The sequence below is a fragment of the Podarcis muralis genome, chromosome 6 (genome assembly GCF_964188315.1).
Source record: "Podarcis muralis chromosome 6, rPodMur119.hap1.1, whole genome shotgun sequence".
In the NCBI taxonomy this organism is placed as follows: Eukaryota; Metazoa; Chordata; class Lepidosauria; order Squamata; family Lacertidae; genus Podarcis; species Podarcis muralis.
The window spans coordinates 3,291,446-3,315,844 of record NC_135660.1 but is presented as its reverse complement, the minus strand read 5'-3'; the positions used below and the strand labels follow the sequence as shown (position 1 = coordinate 3,315,844).

The 24,399-nt window shown below is 47.4% G+C and overlaps 1 long non-coding RNA gene across 1 annotated transcript; it reads left to right on the top strand.

The window, feature by feature from the left end:
- The first annotated feature begins 14,846 nt into the window (after positions 1 to 14,846).
- On the top strand, positions 14,847 to 19,790 carry LOC144327919 (uncharacterized). Its single transcript, XR_013393088.1, has 2 exons — positions 14,847 to 15,464; positions 16,033 to 19,790. It is a non-coding gene; the product is annotated as an uncharacterized LOC144327919 (long non-coding RNA).
- The last annotated feature ends 4,609 nt before the right edge of the window (positions 19,791 to 24,399 follow it).

Here is a 24,399-nt window from a genome sequence, read left to right as displayed (position 1 = left end):
GTGCTGGAGGAGACTCTTGAGAGTCCCATGGACTGGAAGAAGATCAAACCTATCCATTCTGAAGGAAATCAGCCCTGAGTGCTCATTGGAAGGACAGATCCTGAAGCTGAGACTCCAAGACTTTGGCCACCTCATGAGAAGAGAAGACTCCCTGGAAAAGACACTAATGTTGGGAAAGATGGAGGGCACAAGGAGAAGGGGACGACGGAAGACGAGATGGTGGGACAGTGTTCTCGAAGCTACCAGCATGAGTTTGACCAAACTGCGGGAGGCAGTGGAAGACAGGAGTGCCTGGTCCATGGGGTCATGAAGAGTCGGACATGACTAAATGACTAAACAACAACAACAAAAGTTCAAGTAGCCTGCATATCAGGGCTGATCTGATCATTGCATTGCATCTGAGAAGACAGGGACCCCGGGGGAGGAAGTTGAGAGCTGTCACAAGCAAGGATGAGTTTCAGTTGGGAAGGCTCGAGGATGTGGACAAGGTGCTCGGATCGGTCAGGGCAACCACTTACGCTCTAGACCCCTGTCCCGCTTGGCTGATAGAATCCAGCAGGGAGGGAACAGCTGGCTGGGCTAGGGAGGTGATCAATGCCTCTTTGTAAGAAGGGGTGGTCCTCGCCTGTTTGAAGGAGGCAGTGGTAGAACCACTCCTTAAGAAATCTCTGGATTCGGAAAACCTAACTAACCACCAGCCCGTTGCTAATCTCCCTTTCCTAAGCAAGAGTCATCTAGTCCCTGTAATGCAATAATAATAATAATAATATTTATTACGGCCATAGGCCCATACAAGTAAAAACAACACATAAATAACAGCTTGTGTACGTGGGAGAAAAAAAAAAAAAAAAAACAGCCGCTAAAACACCACAATAACACTAAAATACTATAAAATAGAATGGCATACTACGCCTTAGTTAGCTTGTAGTGCTCCTTGGCGTCGCTTTTGGGTAAGGACAGCGACCAGGAACCTTGCCACTTTCAGGGTCGTATGAGTATCCTTATCCTGCAAGATTTGGGCAAGGTGGAATTTTGGTGGGGTACCCTCTAGTTTCTGTATGATTGATCCCAACAAATTTGCCCGTGGCACATTGAACAGGGGGCAAGTGAACATGATGTGCTGGAGCGACTCCGGCGTCTCCTTATCGCATTCGCACGTGGCGGGAGCTTGGCCCTTTGAGAATCTATGTCTCAGGACGTTGGAGGGAAAAACGTTGAACCTCGCTTTGGTGAAGGCCAGTCTATGGGCAACAGTCGAAAGGGAGGAGAGGTATGATGGAACGCAGTAAGTTAAAGTGATACCAATGTTCTGGGGCGAACAAACACCTCCCCCCAGCATATAGTTTCGCTGTAGATCGATGTCATCCAGTCTTTGGCGGATCAGTCTTTGAGCAGTAATTTGGTCTAGTTTTAGGGAATCTGAAGGAGAGATTCCGTAACTCAGGAGTTTGGCATGAATTCTACTAGTCCAAAGGCTAGAGAATTCATCTCGCCATAAGCATTGGACAAGGTAGTGGTTTGGTAATCTATGCCACAATGATAACCAATAATTGAAGACTTGCTTCCACAGGCAAGTTTCTAAGGATGCGATCTTCAGTTCTAGTCGCATGGCTGCGTTACTTACGCACAGGGGGAGCATTAGGAGCCGACGCAGGAATTGATTTTGCAGTGTCTCAAGAGGAGCAAGGTCTGTCATCACGGCCCAAAGCGGGGCAGCATAGGCCAGCACGGCAACCACTTTTGCCTTGAACACCTTTAGGGCCGAGGGAACATGCAAAGCTCCATCCGAAAAAAAGAATCGGAGGAGCGCATATGACAGAGTTTTGGCCTTGTTAAGTAGGTGTTGAATTTGGGCTTTCCACCCCAAATTGTGTTGAAAAATAACTCCTAGGTATTGAAATTTTAGGACTTGCTCAATTTTTGCTCCGCCAAGCTTCCATTCGTATAATCTCCGGCTTCTGGAGAAAATCAGGATCTTGGATTTAGCATGGTTGATGGTTAATTGGTTGAGTTGACAATACGTGGCAAAGATCTTCAAAGCTCTGGTTAGTCCAACACGTGTATAAGATAGAATTACCGCGTCGTCCGCATATAAAAGGAGAGGGCAGCGGTAGTCCGCAAGTCTAGGCGCGTGTGTACTTGGAGATGAGTTAACTAGGGATGCTCGCATGTCGCTGATGAATAGGTTGAATAGACAGGGAGCCAATATACATCCTTGGCGCACTCCCTTGTTTATTGGTATCGAATTAGTGAGGTCGCCCGCAGGAGTAAGTCTCACTCTAGCAAGGTTACCTTCGTGGAGCTGACTTATAAGCCATAGGAGTCTTCTATCAATGCCCTGTTTCGCAAGTTTCTCCCATAGAATATTTCTAGGAACGCTGTCAAAGGCTGCCTTTAGGTCTAAGAAGGCAGCACAGAGGTAGCCCCGGGGGGGAGAGGAGTACTTTCGTGCCAGATGGTAAAGAACTATCGCATGATCGGTTGTAGAGCGTTTAATTCTGAACCCTGCTTGTTCGTGGCCAATCTGATTAGTCTCATCTACCCATCGCAGTAGTTTAGTCAGCAAAAAGCTGGCATAAATTTTCCCTATGATCGAAAGGAGGCTGATGTTACGGTAGTTTTCCGGCTCCATTGGAGAACCTTTTTTATGAATTGGTACTATAATGGCCTCCTTCCATATTTTGGGGATGAGGCCAGAAGCGTTGATTGCATCGAAGGTTTTGGCCAAGATGCCAGCCCACCATTTTGGGTGTAGTTTAATGGCTTCAGCAGGGATCAGATCGGGCCCTGGGGCTTTACCCGGTTTCAGCTGAGCTATTAGCTTGGCTATTTCGTCAGGATCAGTGGAGGGCCAAATAGGTAGGTGGGTAAACAGATGCGTCAGGTGGTCGGAGGGAGCATCTGCCTGTGAGAAGCATTTCTTCAGGAACAGTTCCCATGTCGGTGCAGGGATGACTGCCCTTGGGTATTTCCTCACCCTTCTGTTGATCAAAGACCAGAATTCCCTGGATCTGTGTGATTTTGAAGCAGTAATCAAAGCCTGCCATCGATTGTGTTGCCACTCACGTTTGGCAATTTTCTGCGTGCGTTTGTAAACTAGCTTGGCTTGTGCATAACTAGCTGGCAGAGTAACTGCATCAGAGGTCTTATATACATTATATATAGCACGGAGGCGCTGTCTTGCTTGTTTACACTGAGAATTATACCAGGGGGCACCGTAAGTATATTCATTTCGATTTAATGTTTTGGGTGGTAGCCTGAAGAAGGACGTAAGATCAGTCGTATGATGGTGGAAGCATTTCAGCACTATGCTATGCTCGTCTGAGGCAGAGCCTATGTTGGGATGGGGCCCGAGGATTACTTTTTGAAAGAATTCCTGGTACCTTTGAGCCTGGGTCTCCGACCATTTGATTCCTCTTACTTGGAGAGATTCGTTGGTTACCATCTGGGTCGCATGTCTATGAGCCTCCGACTGCCAGTTCAGGGAGAGCTTGGCTACAAGGGGAAGATGATCACTAGATTGTATATTCTCAATCTTAAAGGTGGAAATGCACTTAAGTAGATCCCTGGAGACCAACAGGTAATCGAGGACGCTGTTTGATTTAACGCTCAGGTGGGTAAAATCCCCAGGAATGTCAGGGAGGCATGTGCCATTTAAAGGGACCAGATTTAAACGGATGGCCATTTGATAGAGGAGTACTCCAGCCTCATTTGCTCTGTGGTCTTTAGAAGTTCTCCTCATGATATGTTCCAGATCATAATTATCAAGGTTTGGAGTAACCCACCATTTGGCTTTGGTCAGCGAGTCCCAGTTTGCTGCTGTGCGGGCGTTGAAATCGCCACCTATTATGGCCGGGGTATTAGGAAACTTAACGTAGCATGAGAGCAGATGCTCTTCTAGCGAGCCCCATTTAGAGCCCAGTTCGGGGGAAGAACCCCCAGGTGGCAAGTAGACATTTGTAACTAGAAGTGAGATCTTTTCCCCCGCAATGAGCCCGGTAAGGGCGTAAGGAGGCAAGGCCTGCACTAGGGTAAGTTTAGAATGAAGGTTGAGGGAGATGCCTATTATTAGGCCCCCTTTAGGGCGGCCTCCTTTCAGGGAGGGGCAGGCAGGGAGTTCTAGAAGCTCAAAGCCATTTAGGACAATTTTCTCTACTTCCCACGATTCTTGGAACAAGATGATATGAAACAGGTTAATATACTCCAAGAATTCTGGATCAAGTTTTTTCCCCCTCCAGCCCGCAATGTTCCAGCTGAGGACTGATAGGGGGGAGTTCCTGTTGTGTCCAATTCGCTCCTGTAATGCAGGAATCTTAGCTGAAGCATCCATGACAGTTGGCCATGCAACCTCCACTTCAAAACTTCCAAGGAAGGAGAGTCTACTGCCTTCCGAGAGAAACCAGCTTGCTCCATCTTCCATGTGACATCCCTTGAGATACTTGAAGATCAAAGTTATTCCAGCAACTCTGAATATCTCACAGGAGATGTTCTGGTGATCAAAGTTATCAGTCATGCAGGGAGCATCCGTGAGTTAAACAAAATCCCTGCTCCAGATGACCAGCTCCAACACAGGGAGCCAGAGTGAGGCCAGTCCATCAAGGATGCAGCAGAGCAGGGATGGGGAGCCTGTAGCCCTCCAGATGTTCTAGACTTTGGATAAACTGGCCAGAGTTGAAAGGGAGCATTTAAAAGAGAGAGGTGAGGGCCTCTTCTCCTCCCAGAGGGGAGGGGGTGTGAGCGGGAGCAGCTTCCCGCTGGGGCAGGGAGGCGTGCTTGGCTCCCTGCTCCTGATTGCTTCTGCTGCCGCAGACAAGCCTTCCAGCCGACCAATAGGGCCGGCTGGTGGGCGGGGCTAGCTGCATTTAAACAGCCATTGCAGCGCTCTGCTCCCAGTCTGTTCCTGCTTCCTTCGGATCTCCCGCCCTCCCTCCCTCTTAGGTCAGCTTCTTTTGCATATTGACCTTTTTATCCATTTGGCAAATTGGCACCAGCCTCTTGGTTTTTTCACCTGTTGTTGTTGTTGTTTAGTCGTTTAGTCGTGTCCGACTCTTCGTGACTCCCTGGACCAGAGCACACCAGGCACTCCTGTCTTCCACTGCCTCCCGCAGCTTGGTCAAACTCATGCTGGTAGCTTTGAGAACACTGTCCCACCATCTCGTCCTCTGTCGTCCCCTTCTCCTTGTGCCCTCCATCTTTCCCAACATCAGGGTCTTTTCCAGGGAGTCTTCTCTTCTCATGAGGTGGCCAAAGTCTTGGAGCCTCAGCTTCAGGATCTGTCCTTCCAGTGAGCACTCAGGGCTGATTTCCTTAAGAAATTTTTTTCGCCTACCTCGTAGCAATTCGTCACAACTTTCTGATCTTGGTGGTTAGACATTGGAATATGTGTGCTGTGTTGGAGGATTGGGTATGGGCCATCATCTACCCCTCCTCTTGTGGATCCTGCCCGATGCCCTGCTGGTGGCCAGGGCCATGGCACGACCCCCGGTGACGTCATGGGGGAGCTTCCAGTTGAATTTGCATCAACAAGCTCCTCCCATTGGTTGTTAACCCTGACATGTCTCCCGGCTGTGCGGGGTGGAGTCTGGTATTGCTGTTTCATCCAGTGCCTGAGCCAATACTACTCACATGCTGTAACCAATAAAAGATGTGGCCTAATTTTGCCCATTAACCTAAAATAATGTGTCTTTGTGTCCTATTATATTCCTATGCGGGTGGCGGGTCCTCGACTCACAAACACAGGCCACTTTCCAAGTTCTTTGGCTGCCATTTTTAATGTAGAGGGCTGTTGCTATGGGGTGGGGGTGGGGAACTTGATTGAGGTCTGCCCTTTTTGATGGCAGTGCCATCTTCTTTCTAACGTTCATCCCCACCCAAACCGTCATCCTTGTATCCATTTGGCCCCTATCAAGAAAGCCTTATCGGCCCATACCAGCGGTAGCCATGCAAAGATCTGCATTTGAATGAACACGCCTTTCAGCTGACATATAAATACGCAAACAAAACGAAAGCCCTCCCCCTCATTGGCAAATGGGGAGCCACGGGAACCCCCTTTAGCCGGAGAGCCTTGTGCCTTAATGCCAATAAACGCCCCAACCCAATTAATTCAACTTGTGCTCAATAGACCATTAAACCTTTGTTGTCGCTGGCAATTCCCTGCACACTTTGATTTCCACAAGGTAATTAATCCCATTAAAATGTAAAGCATCTTGGCGGGTTGGAGGGGCGGAGGGGAGCCTTCGAAATGAAAGCCGGCGTTGAATCACGCCATGCCTGATAGCTCCGATTCCCTTTGCTATTTCCTCGATGTTCGTTAGGGCCCATTCATCAGCTGTTTTCAAACACGGTCTTCACGGTGCGGCGTTCAGCTGGCGTCGAAGAGGCACGCCATTCTGAATGGAAGCCCAGAGAGTTATCCTGGCTTGGAAAGGGCTGCAGCTGAATGACCCCCCCCATGGGAGAAAATGGGCAATCAGAGGCACTTTCAGATGGGCTCATAACACAGGCTTGCTAAGCACAACCATTTCCACTGGGGCCACATGATTTCCAAAAACGGCCTCGGTCCAGTATACCTGAAGGAGCGTCTCCACCCCCATCGTTCTGCCCGGACACTGAGGTCCAGCTCCGAGGGCCTCCTGGCGGTTCCCTCATTGCGAGAAGTGAGGTTACAGGGAACCAGGCAGAGGGCCTTTTTGGTAGCGGCAACCACCCTGTGGAACATCCTCCCATCAGATGTCAAGGAAATAAGCAACTATCCTATCTTCAAAAGACATCTGAAGGCAGCCCTGTTCAGGGAAGTTTTTAATATTTAATGCTGTACTGTTTTTAACATTTGATTGGGAGCCGCCCAGAGTGGCTGGGAGACTCTGCCAGATGGGCGGGGTATAAATAAATATTATTATTATTATTATTATTATTATTATTATTATTATTATTATTAAATGACAATCTGGGCGGAGCAGATTTATCATCCAGGTGACCACTCCAAGAAACTGGATATACCAGCAGAATATACAAGCAACAGAAGGGTGGGAAATATGAGAAATATGAGCTACATTGCTAAGAGTTTTATTTCTAACTATGCAGACAGAAAAGAATATACAACCTCTCTCTGTGAAAGCAGAGAGGCAACTGGTACAATGAAACAGGAAACCAGTAATATCAACATCCGTGAAAGGGATGCAAATACTCGTGAGGGCATCTGGGTCCTATGGGAGCAAGTTCCATACTTCAACTATGTGCTGCATGGAGAAGAAATTTATTTTATCTGTCCTGAATCTTGCAACATTGAGCTTCATTGGAGGTTCGCAAATGGGGTAGGGGTGGGAATCAGTCATGTAGAAAGTTTAGTACTCTCTTCTCTAGTAGTCTTCACTATTTCACACGCAAGATGATTTGTTGGTGCTTCTGGGTGGGAGACGGCCTTCTCCTGGCACCGGTCTGGAATTCAGAGCACAGAATTCACCTCTCTGGACGTTCAAGCAAGCAGCAGAACTTAGCAGAAGCTGAGACTGAGGAGTAATTTATTTACAGGATCAAAATGAAGAACAGAGTAATCATGGTGTGTCTCTTCTCCTCTGAGAAAGCACAGCAACAGAACAGAACAAAGAAGACGGAAGTGGCGCACATGTCCTTCCGTCCCCATGCATCCAAAGAATGGAATGTCAACACACAGAGCGTGTGATCTAGTAGTCGCGCATTCTGCAGCACGAGAGAGAATGAAACTCCTGACAGTTTTAACCCACAGTGAAAATCCAACGAGTGGACTTTTCTCTCTTTTCCCCCCACATTAGACTGTTGACGTCCCACCAAAATGATCAATGGAATTCTGGAAGCGATGATGGTCTCCAGAGCAAATTTCACGCAACTCACTCCAGTTTTGTGCTTCCCAGGCACTGCTCGCTAACTTGTTATTTATTTATTTAGCAAAAGTCAATTCATCGTCACATCCCAGTCATTCCATTTGGTTTAATTTGACTGTGGGGAAGAGAAAGAAACATTGATCTCTTCCCTGCTTTCTTTGTTTGCAACCAAATCCATCCCACCCTCCCATGCCTTTAAATAAGGTTGCCGTCAGTGAATCGCAACCAAGACGGTATAATTGCTTTCCATATTTATTCCTTCTTGCTGAACCTCAATCAAATTTTGCTCCATTTCTGAGCTTTAAAAGACGGTTGTTTCTTTCCTTCTCCCAGCTCCTAATTACAAGTGCGATGAAAACCGTCGTCATTTCGGCAAACCCAGCTGCGTCCTTTGTTTCTGCCTGACACCATCGTCGATATTTAAGACTTTGCAATCAGATCTGATGCAGCCAGTGTTTTGTTTTCAACAATGTGGAAGAAAATAAAGATCATGCAGTGAGCATATGCAAAGGTGAAATTTGTGCGGCTTGCAAACAAGCATAATGGCCACAATTCGGCAAAAAAGTTAGAGGTACTTTAGCCAGTTGGAAACACTAGGCATCAGCTCCCAGCCCTTAATCCTGCCTTTGCCAATGCGGTGCCCTTCAGAAGATTTGGGAAACAGCTTCCACCAGTCCTAGTTAGCACAGGCTGTACGGTTATGGGGCTGATTCGAGTTGCAGCCCAAATATCTAGGTTGGTAAATGACTCAAGACACTATGTTATGGGATTAAAATTGGCCACAACTTCATTAAAGCTTCAGATGTAGAGAGACCTTGGCTTAGGCATTGGGCGTTTATCCCTCCCAGTCCCCGGCCGGTTATCCAGAATGAGTGGGGATTGGGCTGGCTCCAGAGAACATCTGTTTAAGCAGAGAGCCATTAGGGAAGATAGACTAAAGGCTTTCGCCCAAGGCCTGAAACTGCCAAGGTTGTGAGGTTTTGCTATGGGGAAGGCAAAACCTGCCAATGCAGGGAAATTCCTTTCCGGCCCTTCAACATCGACCTTGACGTAGCAGCGCCCGCGTACCTGTGAAGAGGTTAACCTGTAAAATAAAACTTAACTGAGGGAGGGCAGGTTGGGAGAAGCTCTGCAGCCGACTGAGGATTCTCAGGTAAGTTCCGCCCTCTATTGTGTGGGCAGGGCGGTCCCTCCCCTTACCTGGCCAAATCTCCTGGCAACGCCTCCCCAACCGAGATAGGATAACTGGCGGAGGTAGGCGGAGACCTCCAGGTGTCTGGCTGGGGGGGGGGAGCGAAGGCAGGCTGTACTGCCGGGTGCTGCATAGGTCCAGGGGGGCTGCGTGTGACCACACAAAAGGCGCCCCCCATCTGATGCGGGGAGTGGTCATTTTCAGAAGAGGAGCCCATGATGGAACAGTTGCAGTTGAAAAGGGGTATCCATCAATTTTCGTTCCTGCAAAAGGTCTCTGACATTTATTTCCTATTAAAGCAGGCAGTACAGTGGTACCTCGGGTTAAGAACTGAATGCGTTCCAGAGGTCCGTTCTTAACCTGAAACTGTTCTTAACCTGAAGCACCACTTTAGCTAATGGAACCTCCTGCTGCCGCTGCACAATTTCTGTTCTCATCCTGAAGCAAAGTTCTTAACCCGAGGTACTATTTCTGGGTTAGTAGAGTCTGTAACCTGAAGCATCTGTAAGCTGGAGCCTCTGTAACCTGAGGTAACACTGTACTGGAATAGATGGGCCAGAGGTTTGACTCATCATAAACCAGCTTTTGTATTTTTATAGATTTTATAGAAGTCCTCCGCTGTCCGGGGTTTTTTTTTAAATGCTGGCGGGCGGCAGTGGAGGCTTCGCTGCCGCCCGCCAGCATTTTAAGATTTCCCCCGGACAGCGGAGAAGTCCTCCGCTGTCCGGGTTTTTTTTAAAATGCTGGGGGTGGGAAGAAAAGCCCTTGTCCCCCCCCCCAGCCTTCAGAAGAGGTTGGGGGACAGACTGTCCCCGGACCTGGTCTGAAGTCAGTTTCCATAGGAACGCATTGATTGATTTTCAATGCATTCCTATGGGAAACCATGCATCGCAAGACGAAAAACTCGCAAGAAGAAAAAACTTGCGGAACGAATTAATTTCGTCTTGCGAGGCACCACTGTACTCACGTTCTGTATCACAATATGATCCCAGAAGGCAGACAGCTTTAAAAAGGTTACATACATTCAGAATCTGTCTTATAGCAAGATAGTCCTGTCCTCTCTTGGCTGAGAGCCAAGAGGGCATCCTGCTTCTTCGAAAGGTGATGGCAGAGAGAGCAAGAGATGGCAAGAGAGAGAATGGCTGCCAGCCCTGTGCTTTTATCATTTACCTGCACAGGTGCGGCCACACCCACCTCTGGTCACATGCGGAGGAAGTCTGTCCCCAGGAAGTTTACCTGCTTGCTGGACAGACATCCCTTCCTCATGTTCTAACATGTACACTCTAGGAATGTTGTCATTGACTGCTCCTGTGTTTACATCCCACAGCAGAGCCATAGCTCAGAGTTAAGAGCACCTGTTTGGTCCCAGGTTCCACCCCACCAACTCGAGTTTGAAGGATCTCACCTCAGGTAGCTGGGAAATACTCTACCTGAGCTGGAGGCAGCGATGCTTTTGAATATCAGCTGCTGGAAACCAAAGGAAGGGAGAGATCTCTTGTGCTCAGATCCTGCTTGTGGATTTCCTACAGGCAGCCGGTCAGTCATCATGAGCATAGGATGCTGGACTGGATGGACCATTGGCCTGATCCAGCAGGACTCTTCTTAGGTTCTTAAGTTTTTGTTCAACTGCTCCTGTACATGGGACACAAGGAAACATAGCTGTCAACTTACAGACTTGAAAATAAGGGACCAGCAGCCAAAATAAGGGATTTTCCAAGCACAGGTTATGTTCAACTTCTGAGCCCCTCCGAGCCAAAGGCAGAAAGCCCAGCCAGCAGCCAAACGAAGCCTCAAGCGGTGGTTCCCACAGCACAGCAACCCGGCAAAGGGGATGCAGCAAGGAAAACCACCGTCACCTCTCTGCTGGGAAGCGCTGAGCAAAGGCGAGTCCCCAGGCAAGGCGGCCGATTTGATGGGCACAAGGCATGCAAGCTCCACCCCCCAGTCGTTCTTAGACTCTTTATTGGGTGAGCAATGCAGCCAAGCAACACAGTTGGAGCCTCCCTCCTCCCTGGCCGGCAGGAAGGGAGGGAGGGAGAGGAGCTGCTTCTTTTGAAACCTGGGAAATATAAGGGACATAATCAATAAGGGACAGCAGCGGGACACAGCACTGGGATAAGGGACTTTCCCGCCAAATAAGGGACAGTTGACAGCTATGCAAGGAAAATGCCATATTTTCCTTTGCGTCAGACTCCCCTACTTAAAAAATATACCCTGGTGCTGCCTGCTGGTGATGCCCACTTCTTTCCAGAGTGAAAATGATTTCACCCTAGTCGGTATTTGAGCTTCCATCCCAGATAGGAAGGTTGAATTTTGCAGCACCTCTAGATGGCACCGAAATCAGGGAGCATCATAATCAATTGTGGAATTACTATGTAGGAACCAGGGTGGGAAATCCAGCAATTCATTAATGCATAGAATAACTGGTCGCTTTTCATAATACATTGGAATGATAACGCTTTATTCTGGAAAATTTCCACGCTGCCTTGCAGTCCCCAAAGGGACCCCCAGGGAGGATTCCAGATCAAAGACACGGAATAAAAAATAGATACAAACAAATGGAAGACACCAATTACATTATTAAAACAGGAGAATGCGAGAAGCATAAAGCAACTGGGCCAGTTTAAAAATAATAACAACAGCGGGAGGTTAAAACAAATTGAAGACACAGAGGAATAAATAAATCTTTGCCACAGCCAATATGATAATGTTGCGCTAAATTCATTATTTTTCCCAGCATAGTATTCTTTTTTAAATTATTTTCTCAGACTCGAATAAAGTGTCCAGCATTAGAACAATAGAATTAAGGAATCATAGAATTGTAGAGACCCTGTTATGTACTGAGTTGAATAGGCTCCAAAAGGCAGCAGTCTGATTGGTCCTAGAACAATAGGATTCAGAATGCAGCAGTCTGATTGGTCCTAGAACAATAGGATCCAGAATGCAGCAGTCTGATTGGTCCTAGAACAATAGGATCCAGAATGCAGCAGTCTGATTGGTCCACAGGAGCCACCCAATCCAGCTCCAGGTGGAAGGGAATCCACGACCTGATTGGTCTACAGGAGAATCCCGGAATTAGCCAATCATGTGGGGCCCATTGTGTAAATAATGTATATAAGGCAGACATTCTGGGGGAACTCCTTTCCTCCTCACCACTTTGAGCTGAATAAAGAGCATGAAATCCACACTCGACTCCGAGTATATTTCAGACCCCAAGTGTCATCTTGTCCAAGCCATTGCCAAATCAGGAATCACAGCTATAGAATATCTGACAGCTTCTGTTTAAGAAGCTCCAATGAAGGAAAACTCAGGAACCAAGGGGACAAAAACTTTTAAAAAAGAATGGGAAAAAAATTATAACTTATCTAGGAGACCACTGCATGCAGATGGAAAGACTAGCAGGATTTGAAACCCTCTTGTAATGTAACGAATACCATGGACAATATGGATTGATATAAAATATAGAATATGGAAGCGTATGCACTTGTAAATGTTGACAACAGGACCCATGGAGGGGATGGGGGGGGGGAGTCTTGAGAATCAGATTGCTCTCTATAAATGGATATGTATTTGGAATGTTATAAATTCATATTTGTAAAATCAAATAAAAATGATTTCCAAAAAAGCAGCTCCAATGAAAGAGAGTTTGCCACCTTGTATCCACACCTCACACAGACTCCTTATGCAACCCGTTGTTTTTATTTTTAAAGTTTAGTGGGGCTATCAGTTCACACTGCAAATATCTTTCATCCTAAAGAGGAAGAGAACAACAACCCGCAGATGTTGAAAAAACCCTCAAGTATATTTAGTTTTGGGAAATGGCAGAGATTATGCTTCCTGCACACAGGGCCTTTTAAAGAAAGACATAAAGGCGATGATTGTCTTATATAAGATAGCGGGATTGAGGAATGTTCTCCTGACTGCAAGGAGAAAGGCGCCTTTATTTGCCGGGCTCATTTGCATTTACCGTAGCTTGCACGAAACGCTACCCATTTTCTCCCTTTCATGCAAGCGCCTTGCCTTTTGTTCCCAGCCTGAAAGCGCAGAGATTTGCCATCTGCGGGACACATGGACTTCCGCTCCTTTGCTTGTGACATCGCCTGCTGACTTGGCTCCCCCCAAAGTCTTCCCAAAGCCTGAGATCGTTTCAGAGCAGAATGCTCAACTCTGAGAAGCATCATTGGGTGGGATTCAAACGAGTCATTGCAAGAGCAGAACCCCAGGAGAATTGCCTGGAATGCCCTCTAATTCAGTTCTGGGGCAGGTAGGGAGTTAGTCACCCCATCTGTGCAGTGACTTGCCGTATTTTTCGCTCCATAAGACACCCTTTTTTCTGCCTAAAAAGTAAGGGGAAATGTCTGTGCGTCTTATGGAGTGAATGCATCGGCCCTGGAGCCGAATTGCCCAGGGGCAAAAAGCAGATCATGCTTTCTTTTTCTTTTTTTTCTTTTTTTGAAAGAGGGAAGGGGGTGTTGAAACAAAGCCGCTGATCGTTTGTCGATCGGGGAGAGAGATAAGGGACACTAGAGATAAAGGAGGCTGCCTGGGAGGGGAGAGGTAAAGACAGCAAACTTGCAAAGGGGGGAAGCAGGAAGACTAAAGCAATAAGGAGAGAAATTAGAAGAAAAGGAGGAGCAAAAAACTGCTCCAGCTAAGGAAAAGACACTAAGGCAAACAAGAGGGAAGGGAGTGTTGAAAGGAAGCAGCTGATTGGTGGGATTGGAAGAGAGATAACGGACGCTAGCGGAGGCTGCCTGGGAGGGGGGAGGTAAAAGCCCATGGATCCTCAGGATTTTTGCATTGGGTCACCCCAGATTTACCCCAAATTCACCATCAGATCACATAGCATGTCCATGGCTACAGCCTGCACCAAATAAAATCACACATCCACTGTTTCCTGGGGTTGCAATGGTGCCAAACCGTGGTTACAAAGCACGGATCAACATGGATCCTCGGGATTTTTGCATTGGGTCACCCCAAATTCACCATCAGATCACATGTCTGTGGCCACAGCATGAACCACAAAAATCATACACCCACTGTTTCGTTCAGAATATTTTTTTTCTTGTTTTCCTCCTCTAAAAACTAGGTGCGTCTTATGATCAGGTGTGTCTTATGGAGCGAAAAATATGGTAGGTGGAGACAACTGTAAGAACATAGGAGAACAAGGCAGGGGGCCTTTTCGGTAGTGGCACCCTCTTTGTGGAACACCCTCCCACCAGATGTCAAAGAGAACAACTTCCAGACTTTTAGAAGACATCTGAAGGCAGCCCTGTTTTGTTGTTGTTTAGTCGTTTAGTCGTGTCCAACTCTTTGTGACCCCCTGGACCAGAGCACCCCAGGCACTCCTGTCTTCCACTGCCTCCCGCAGCTTGGTCAGACTCATGTTTGTCGCTTCAAGAACACTGTCCCACCATCTCGTCCTCTGTCACCCCCTTCTCCTTGTGCCCTCCATCTTTCCCAACATCAGGGTCTTTTCCAGGGAGTCTTCTCTTCTCATGAGGTGGCCAAAGTCTTGGAGCCTCAGCTTCAGGATCTGTCCTTCCAGTGAGCACTCAGGGCTGATTTCCTTCAGAATGGGTAGATTTGATCTTCTTGCAGTCCATGGGACTCTCAAGAGTCTCCTCCAGCACCAGAATTCAAAAGCATCAATTCTTAGGCGATCAGCCTTCTTTATGGTCAGCCCTGTTTAGGGCTTTGATGCATTACTGTATTTTAATATTTTGTTGGCAGCTGCCCAGAGTGGCTGGGGAAGCCCAGCCAGATGGGCGGGTATAAATAATAATTAATAATTGTCACGGCTAAAATGGCCGCTGTTTCTTTAATGCGAATAAAGCTGGGTCAGCATGACTCAGCGGTCTGCACCAAGTTGTATATATAAGTGAGAAATGTTAGTTTGTTGCTGAGGCTGGTGTTTGGGTTGGTTGGTGCTGGTGTGTATAGTTATTCAGTCGTGTTTTGCACAAAGACTTTTAAGAATAAAACTCTGCAAGGATATTCTCGTGGACTCTTTTCGTGCCGACAAGGGTCCGAGGACCAGGAAAAAGAGGCAAAGGGAGGTCAGAACCTTTTCCTCCTTTTTTTTGCTTTTTACAAACACTGACAGGTTATGGGCCCAGTGTTTCTGAGCATGTGCAAAGTGCAAAACGACTGACAGCATCTCAGCAGGGAGCTGGTGTGTCCTGGTGGTGTATGGAGCCAGTGGCTGTGCGTTGGAGCAGTTGGTGGCAAGCTGTAACTGTCTGCAGCGACGCTGGAGCGGCTAGGATCTGAGGACCAGAAAAGCACTCAGCGTCGGCTACTGGAACAGTTTGAACTGCTAGAGGACCACAGTGGGCGACTCACAGAGCGGCTACACCAGTTGCAGAGCCAGGCGGGACCTGAGGGTCAACAGAGGCAGCAGCTAGAAGCCGGTGAGTGCCAGCCAGGACCATCTAGTGGGACTCTAAAGAGAGAGTCTGGAGAGTTTGTTGGAGGCCCCACAGAAGGGGCTCTGCAAGCACCAGCAGAGATGGCAGATTTCCAGTCTTCCCAAGTTGTAAATATTGGGGGAGGCATCCCTTTTGAACTTCTCTCAGAAAGCAACTGGCTGAGTTGGTCAATTAAAATGCAGCAGTTGTTAAGGAGAGATGGACTATGGGACTGTGTTGAAACTGAGGTTTTGAGGACTGACTCTGCTGAGAAAAAATGGCTAGATGAAAGGGCTTGTGCCCAAATTATGCTGTGTTTGAGCAACTCTCAGTTATTGCATGTAGCAAATGCCAGCACAGCGTTTGAGTGCTGGAATTTATTAAGGGCAATGCATGTCAGAGAAACTGCTGGAACTATAATTTCTCTGACCAGAAGGCTGTTCAGGACTGTTATGAAAGAAGGTGAGAGTTTGGCAACTCATCTTCAAACGCTGAAATCTCTGTTTCTTCAACTACAGCAGAGAGGTAAGCGTTATGATGAGACTGACCAAACCTACATTATTCTTTCAAGTTTGCCTGAAAGCTGGTTGCCCGTGATTAACAGCATGGAGAGTATGCGTCCCCGAGATCTGACCCTTGAGTATGTGGTTGGAAGATTGACTGAAGAAGCAGAGAAAAGGTCAGATAGACAGGCTGAACTCCAAGAGCGGAGGAGTTACAGCAAAGGGGGCCAGCAGCAGAATCTGCCAATGGAGCAACGCCAAGGTTTGGACTTGGCAATGGCGGTGAGGAGGTGCTATAGATGCAACCAACCCGGGCATCTCCAACGTCAATGCAGGGCAAGACTTCCAGGAGACGACGTGGAGCAGAGACAGCAATCAACGCAGAAACGTAAGCAGAAGGGGTTCTCTTCAGAGAAGAAGAACACGCGTTCTGCTCAGTTTGTTTCTGCATTTTCTCGAGAGGAGAGGAAGATATCTCGAGGAACATGGTTGCTGGACTCTGGGAGCAGCAGGATTATCTGCAACAGTCGGGAGGACTTTAAGACCCTGGGGAAGCCAGCTGATGGAAAAGACTCAATTTATCTTGCTGATGGTCGTAGAAGCAAGATTGATGGCCAGGGAACATGTTTCCTGCAGTGCTTGAACACTACTCTACCAGAGACTCTGTTTGTCAGCAGTTTGGACTATTGTTTGCTGTCTGTAAGCTGTTTGATTAATGCAGGGTATAGTGTTAACTTCACACGGGATGGCTGTCTGATAAAGAATGGAACTCAGGTATGTGGCCATGCAAAGTTGGAAAATGGGTTATATGTAATGCAGGACAAGCCTGTTAAAGCAGCCCAGGTGGTTCAGGATAATTTGCCAGTTCATAAGAGGTGTGTACATGAACTGCACAGAAAACTGGGTCACGCCAATTTCCGTGTGCTTTCAGAGATGCAAAAGGTGTGCAAGAACCTAAAAGTAAACAGCTGTAACTGTTTCCTAGATTGCAATGTATGTAAAATGGCCAAATCTAAGAGGAAGCCTGTGGCTTCTAAAAGTGACAGAGTATCTAAAGAGGTTTTAGAACTTGTCCATTGTGACGTGATAGGCCCTTTTCCACAGAAGACTGAAGGGGGCGCCAGATATGCTTTTCTGGTAATTGATGATAAATCACGTTTTAGTTGGTTGTTTTTGTTAAAGCAGAAATCTGAGTGTTTCCCCACATTCAGAGAATGGGTTGCCCAAGCTGAAAAGCTCTTCGCTCGCCCTGTTGTGCAGTTGCAAACAGATAGGGGCGGAGAATTTCTGAACAAACAATTTGGGACATGGTTGCGACGTAAGGGGATCACTCATCGTTTGACTAACCCTTATAGCCCTGCTGAAAATGGTCTGTGTGAAAGACGTGGGGCTGTAATACAGTCAGTAAAGGACTGCCTGCTAGTGGATGCAGGATTGGGTCACAACCATAGGCTGTGGGGCGAGGCTTTTCTGACAGCGAATTTTTTGATTAATAGAACCTGGTCTAGCTCTATAAAAGATATTCCTTATCGTGTGTTGTTTGGGAAAGAACCAGAGTGGACAATGCTCCATAACTGGGGTGCTTGGGCACATGTAAACATCCCCAAAGCTCAGCGCCAGAAAGGGGGTGCTAGAGCGCAGAGACTGCGGTTTGTGGGATATCAGTCCTATGGCAAAGGGTGGCGTTTCAATTTACGCCCAGGACGAGTGGTTCTGTCACGAAGTGCAGACTTCGCTGACCAGGACAGATGGACTGTGATCCATGCCAACCCAGATTGCCTACTGCCCCTGCAAGTAAGAGAAGAGGCTTCTTCTCAGCCATTGGCAACACAGGAGCAGGATGAGGAGGGGGCACAGATTTCCCCAAAAGATGTGGCAATAGATAATACTTCTCTAGAGGAAGAGGAAGAAGAGCCAGAGATAAGGGGGGAAGAAGAAGTAGTAGTGCCTAGGCGCTCCCAGCGTTCAAACAAGGGTGTACCTCCTCAGCGTTTGACCCTAGGAGGAGTGAGAGTATGCAATGTGAGTTGTGTGGAACCACAAAGTTATAATGAAGTCTTAGACTTACCCCCTGGAGAATGTGCTTTGTGGGAACAAGCTATGAAAGAAGAAATGGACTCTTTTAAACGTAACAAAGTGTTTGAGGTCATAATGCCGCCACCTGGTGGCAGAGTGGTGTCATGCAAGTGGGTTTACAAAAGGAAAACCCTTGCATCTGGGGAACCACGTTTTCGAGCCAGATTAGTAGCCAGAGGGTTCACTCAGATTAAAGGGGAGAGTTATGATGAAGTGTTTTCTCCCACTGTAAAGAGTGAAACTTTTCGCTTAATGCTTTCCATTGCTGCTGTAAGACAACTAGCAGTGCACCATTTTGATGTTGATGCTGCATATCTGCATGCAAATTTAGACCATGAAGTGTTAATGAGACAACCCCCTGGGTTTGAAGAGGAGAATGGTGCAGTCTGGCGTTTGAGAAAGGCTGTTTATGGTCTCAAACAAAGTGGAAGGTGTTGGAACCAGTGTTTAAATGAAGCCCTTGTAAAACTTGGTTTTAAAAGGAGTGTGGCTGATCCATGCCTGTACACCAAGGGATCAGGCAACAAATATCTAATGCTCTTAGTCTTTGTTGATGATTTGCTTGTGGCAGGGAGTTCCACAGATGAGATCCAGAAGCTCACAAGTCAACTGGAAAAGAGGTTTAAGCTTAAAGCCTTGGGGCCTGTAAGCAATTACTTGGGAGTAGAAGTAAGGCAGGAAGCTGATGGAAGCTTCCTATTGAGTCAGAAAGAGAAAATTCTTCGTTTGATAGAGCAGTTTGGCATGGAAAACTGCAAGCCAGTTCAGACTCCCATGACACCAGATTTCCCAAAGACAGTGTGTGATGATGAATTTGATCAGCCTGAGTTGTATCACTCAAAAATAGGATCACTGTTATATTTAAGCCAGTGGTCAAGGCCAGACATTGCATGTGCTACAAATGTCCTGAGCCAATGTGTATCTAAACCCAGTACTGCTGATTGGTGTGCTTTGAAAAGGCTTATCAGATATCTAAAGGGGACATTAAATGTATGTCTGAAGATATCTAGTACACAACACGAAAAACTAGAAGTATTTGTTGATGCAGACTGGGGAAGCTGTGTAGCTACCAGAAAATCTACAAGTGGAATGGTTATGATGTTTGCCAATTCCATAATTGGGTGGAGGTCAGAGAAACAAGGATTTGTTGCAACCTCATCCTGTGAGGCAGAATATGGGAGCCTGTCGCTAGCATGCAATGAAATCATGTGGTTTATACAGATACTAAAAGATCTAGATTGTAAAGTAGATTTGCCTATCCAAGTGTATGAAGATAGCCAATCGTGCATTGCATTAGCGGGCTCGGAAATAATGAAATTCGCATCAAAACATATTGCTATCCATCATGCGAATGTTAGAGATTGTGTACAGAATGGGGTAATCAAACTGGAGTATTGTCAATCACAAGATAATATTGCTGATTTGTTCACCAAGCCTTTGCCAGCATCATGCCATAATGAACTGATGACAAAACTGGGTTTATGTATATAATGTATGTATGTATTGTTTCTGTTGGGGTTTTTCGTATTTAAAGAAACAGAAGGGGTGTCACGGCTAAAATGGCCGCTGTTTCTTTAATGCGAATAAAGCTGGGTCAGCATGACTCAGCGGTCTGCACCAAGTTGTATATATAAGTGAGAAATGTTAGTTTGTTGCTGAGGCTGGTGTTTGGGTTGGTTGGTGCTGGTGTGTATAGTTATTCAGTCGTGTTTTGCACAAAGACTTTTAAGAATAAAACTCTGCAAGGATATTCTCGTGGACTCTTTTTGTGCCGACAAGGGTCCGAGGACCAGGAAAAAGAGGCAAAGGGAGGTCAGAACCTTTTCCTCCTTTTTTTGCTTTTTACAAACACTGACAATAATAATAATGATCCTGGCAGAAGCTGGCACCTGCATGGGGGCGCCTGGTTGCACCCCTGGAATTTTGTGCCTGGGCCATGCCTTCCCTGGTCCCCACACCACGCCACTGTCTCTGTGATTTCTAATTGTCTCTCCCTCCCGCCATGCCTTTCTAAGTGCCTGAAGTCTTTAACATTTCCGCTTGTGAAAAAACTCTCGAAGAATTTCCTTGGCTTTTATTTGAATCCAGTCCAGGGTACAAGTACTTTTCAAACATTAGCATAATGTTATCAGCCTTGTGCATCATGGACCTCTCACTCTCTCTCTCTCTTTCTTCTGGAAGTCTTTGAGGCTGCGGATTCCTAATTTATCAGATCTCGGATCAGAGCGGTTGTCGGCCCAGGCAGCCGGGCTGAAGCTGCGAGAATGTAATTCTCCTCTTGTCATCACCATCGCGGGGGAAGAGAAGAGGTCAACCTGAGCTGCGAAACACCTTCCTCTCTCCTGAGGCCCTGATGCTGATAAACTGAATGGTTTTCATGACGCTCCAAACACTCTGAGTTTAATGGATCAGAAATTAAAGCGACTCTGGATGAGAAGCACGGCAGGGTCTCAGGGACTGTTGAACAAAGATAAAAAATTGGCTTTGTAATTTCCGCCCCTGATAAGTCTCTGAGCGTCTTGCCGGTGGAGGGGTTGGTGTTCCCTGGAGGGGTTTGCTTTGTGGGTTTGTTTTTGAGCATCAAATCCTCACACACGGGGCATCAGTTTGGAAGCTGCCCTTGATGTCTGGGCAAGGAGAATGGGAACCAACCTATCAGCGGAAAACTCCAAGGCCTGAAACTTTTGAAAAAGGCACACACTATTTACTGTGTTAGACTGGAGATGAACTTTCAGTGCTAAAGCTTTCTTCTTGACCCTGAAGCTGCCTGTCTACAGACCTGCAGGGCTTCCTTCTGTGACAACAGAGCAGCTGAACCAATGGCAGTGTTGCCATGACGCTGCAAGCAAATCTGCTTTGGGAAGAGATGTATTGCTCAGACTGAACAGCCAGGCCACAGTCGGCAGTTTTATTGGACTACCTGCAGCCCTCTTGGCTTCCTGGGTTGTCTGCTCATCACTGAGCTGATGGCTGCAATACCTGGTTGGGCCATCTGCAGTGGGGGCGCTGCAGTGTAGTAGAGAGGAAGCGAGTCACACTTTCCTCAGGCTGCTGTGGTGGTTGCTCAAGGCAATTGGTATCTTATCCTACAAGGAAATAGTAGTTTCCCAGCACAATTGCTCCCTGTTCAGTGTGTGGTGTAGTGGTTCAGAGCGATAGACTCGTAATCTGGGGAACCGGGTTCGCGTCTCTGCCCCTCCACATGCAGCTGCTGGGTGACCTTGGGCCAGTCACACTTCTCTGAAGTCTCTCAGCCCCACTCACCTCACAGAGTGTTTGTTGTGGGGGAGGAAGGGAAAGGAGAATGTTAGCCGCTTTGAGACTCCTTCGGGTAGTGATAAAGCGGGATATCAAATCCAAACTCTTCTTCTCTTCTTCTGTTCAACCCTCTGCCTCTAGTTGCTATCTTGGCTGTGAGACCTGGAAGAACTGCTCTGTGCCTTGAAGGCTTTTTTCCACCTAGACTGGGAGGGCAGAGCTTGGACTGACCCCAACTACAAGAGCAGAGGCTGCTGAACAGACTTTTGGGTTGGGATGGTTGGGCAGGGGGAATTGCTGCTGTTGTTGTTTACTTCTTTATTTAAGATCTTGTGGTTTATGTGGCAATCGTTTGGTTTCAATTTGTATTTTTATTATTTTTATTGCATTTTTATTACAGTGGTGCCTCGCAAGACGAAAAGAATCTGTTCCGCGAGTCTCTTCGTCTTGCGGTTTTTTCGTCTTGCGAAGCAAGCCCATTAGCGGCTTAGTGGCTTAGCGCTATTAGCGGTTTAGCTTAGCGGATCAGCTGATAAGCGGCTTAGCGGCTTAGCGGATCAGCTGATAAGCGGCTTAGCGGCTTAGCGGATCAGCTGATAAGCGGCTTAGTGGCTTAGCGGATCAGCTGATAAGCGGCTTAGTGGCTTAGCGGATCAGCTGATAAGCGGCTTAGTGGCTTAGCGGATCAGCTGATAAGCGGCTTAACGGCTTAGCGGATCAGCTGATAAGCGGCTTAGCGGATCTGCTGATAAGCGGCTTAGCGGATCTGCTGATCAGCTGATAAGAGGCTTAGCGGATCTGCTGATAAGCGGCTTAGCGGATCAGCTGATAAGCGGCTTAGCGGATCTGCTGATAAGCGGCTTAGTGGCTTGGGGAAAAGGGGGGGGAACCCTGCAGGAACTCGCAAGACATTTTCGTCTTGCGAAGCAAGCCCATAGGAAATTTGTTTTGCGAAGCACCTCCAAAACGGAAAACCCTTTCGTCTAGCGGGTTTTCCGTCTTGCGAGGCATTCGTCTTGCGGGGCACCACTGTATTTTTATTGTTTATTAAATTTATATACTGTTATTCATCCAAGAATTTCAGTTTTATTTATTTCCTGACTTTTTGTGGGTATGCCTTTTTTCATGCTCAAACTGCCCTGAGCATGGTTTGAACTGTGGAAAGACAGCATACAATTAAAATTATGTATGTGTGTATTATGCATTGTTATGAGTTTATGGGTGCCATACATCCCTGTGTCATCGGTTTCAGGCTCCCTGCATTTCTGAGTGCCAGACACTGAACCCCTGGATCTAGCAAATGTTAAAATATAAGCCAGACCAGTTTCCTGATGAGGAAATCACCTGGGGATGAGCCATTAGGAGAGCAAAAGGAAGGTAATGAGCCATTAAAAGGTAAGGGTAAAGGGACAATTAAGTCCAGTCGTGAATGACTCTTGGGTTGCGGTGCTCATCTCGCTTTACAGGCCAAGGGAGCCGGCATACAGCTTCTGGCTCATGTGGCCAGCATGACTAAAAGGCTTCTGGTGAACCAGAGCAGCACACGGAAATAGAGCAGTGTCCCTCCTTAAACTCAGGGTTAGTTAGAAGACTAAAGGGAGAGTCTGAAGTAGAATTTTAGAGATGGCCATGATGGGAAAAGGTTGCAGGCTGTTGAAGGCAGCAAGCTGAGAGAGGCTCATAGTACAATGTCTGATATCTGCTTGCATCCCAAGTCTGCACCTACGGGTGAAACAAGACCCTCTTGAACACCTCCATCATAGGCTCAGGTTGTAAGGTAAAGGGTAAAGGGACCCCTGAACATTAGGTCCAGTCATGACCAACTCTGGGGTTGCGGCGCTCATCTCACTTTATTGGCCGAGGGAGCTGGCTTACAGCTTCCAGGTCATGTGGCCAGCATGACTAAGCCGCTTCTGGCGAACCAGAGCAGCGCACGGAAACGCCGTTCACCTTCCCACTGGAGCGGTACCTATTTATCTACTTGCACTTTGATGTGCTTTCAAACTGCTAGGTTGGCAGGAGCAGGGACTTAGCAACGGGAGCTCACCCCGTCGCGGGGATTCAAACCGCCGACCTTCTGATTGGCAAGCCCTAGGCTCTGTGGTTTAATCCACAGCACCACCCACGTCCCAGGCTCAGGTTGTATACACATATAAATAAACCATATATCATAAAGACACCACAGTCTTCTCTGTACCTGACTTCCAAAAGGTAGCACGAACCCTGGGTAAGCCACGTTGGAGTCCCGGAATCTGTTGTGCTCAAAGATTGGGGTGGCATGCAGCAGTACATATGTCTGTAGACGCGGGTGGCGCTGTGGGTAAAAGCCTCAGCGCCTAGGGCTTGCCGATCAAAAGGTCGGCGGTTCGAATCCCCGCAGCGGGGTGCGCTCCCGTTGCTCGGTCCCAGCGCCTGCCAACCTAGCAGTTCGAAAGCACCTCTGGGTGCAAGTAGATAAATAGGGACCGCTTACTAGCGGGAAGGTAAACGGCGTTTCCGTGTGCTGCGCTGGCTCGCCAGATGCAGCTTGTCACGCTGGCCACGTGACCCGGAAGTGTCTGCGGACAGCGCTGGCCCCCGGCCTCTTGAGTGAGATGGGCGCACAACCCTAGGGTCTGTCAAGACTGGCCCATACGGGCAGGGTGCCAGGTTCTGAGGAGTCCCTTTTCCTCAAACTCTTGTGAAATTTGCCACGGCTACTTCCATCGTTACAAAGGGACACATAATAGAGGCAATCATGTCAAGCATCTAGTCTTATGAAACATTCCACCTGGACCTCTCATCTCACAGAGAGAAAGAGAGAAAAGAAAGGGGAGCAAATCTCTTTCAGGTATATTAAAAAAACCTCACCCCCCCCCCCCCGCTGGAAGCACTAAAGCAAAGAAGAAGCAAACAAAAACCATGTCGTATTTGCTAGCTAAACTATTCAAAGGCTTTAATCTTAAGTCTTTTATGCAGCTTAAGTCTCTCCCTCTTTTCCAGTTCCCTCTCCTCTGCCAAACACAAAATGTCTTCCATGTGTACAGCATTCGGATTTCTATATGTAATGATTTTTTTTTAAAAAAAATAGTATTATTGGGAACGGATCCAGACTGCTTGTG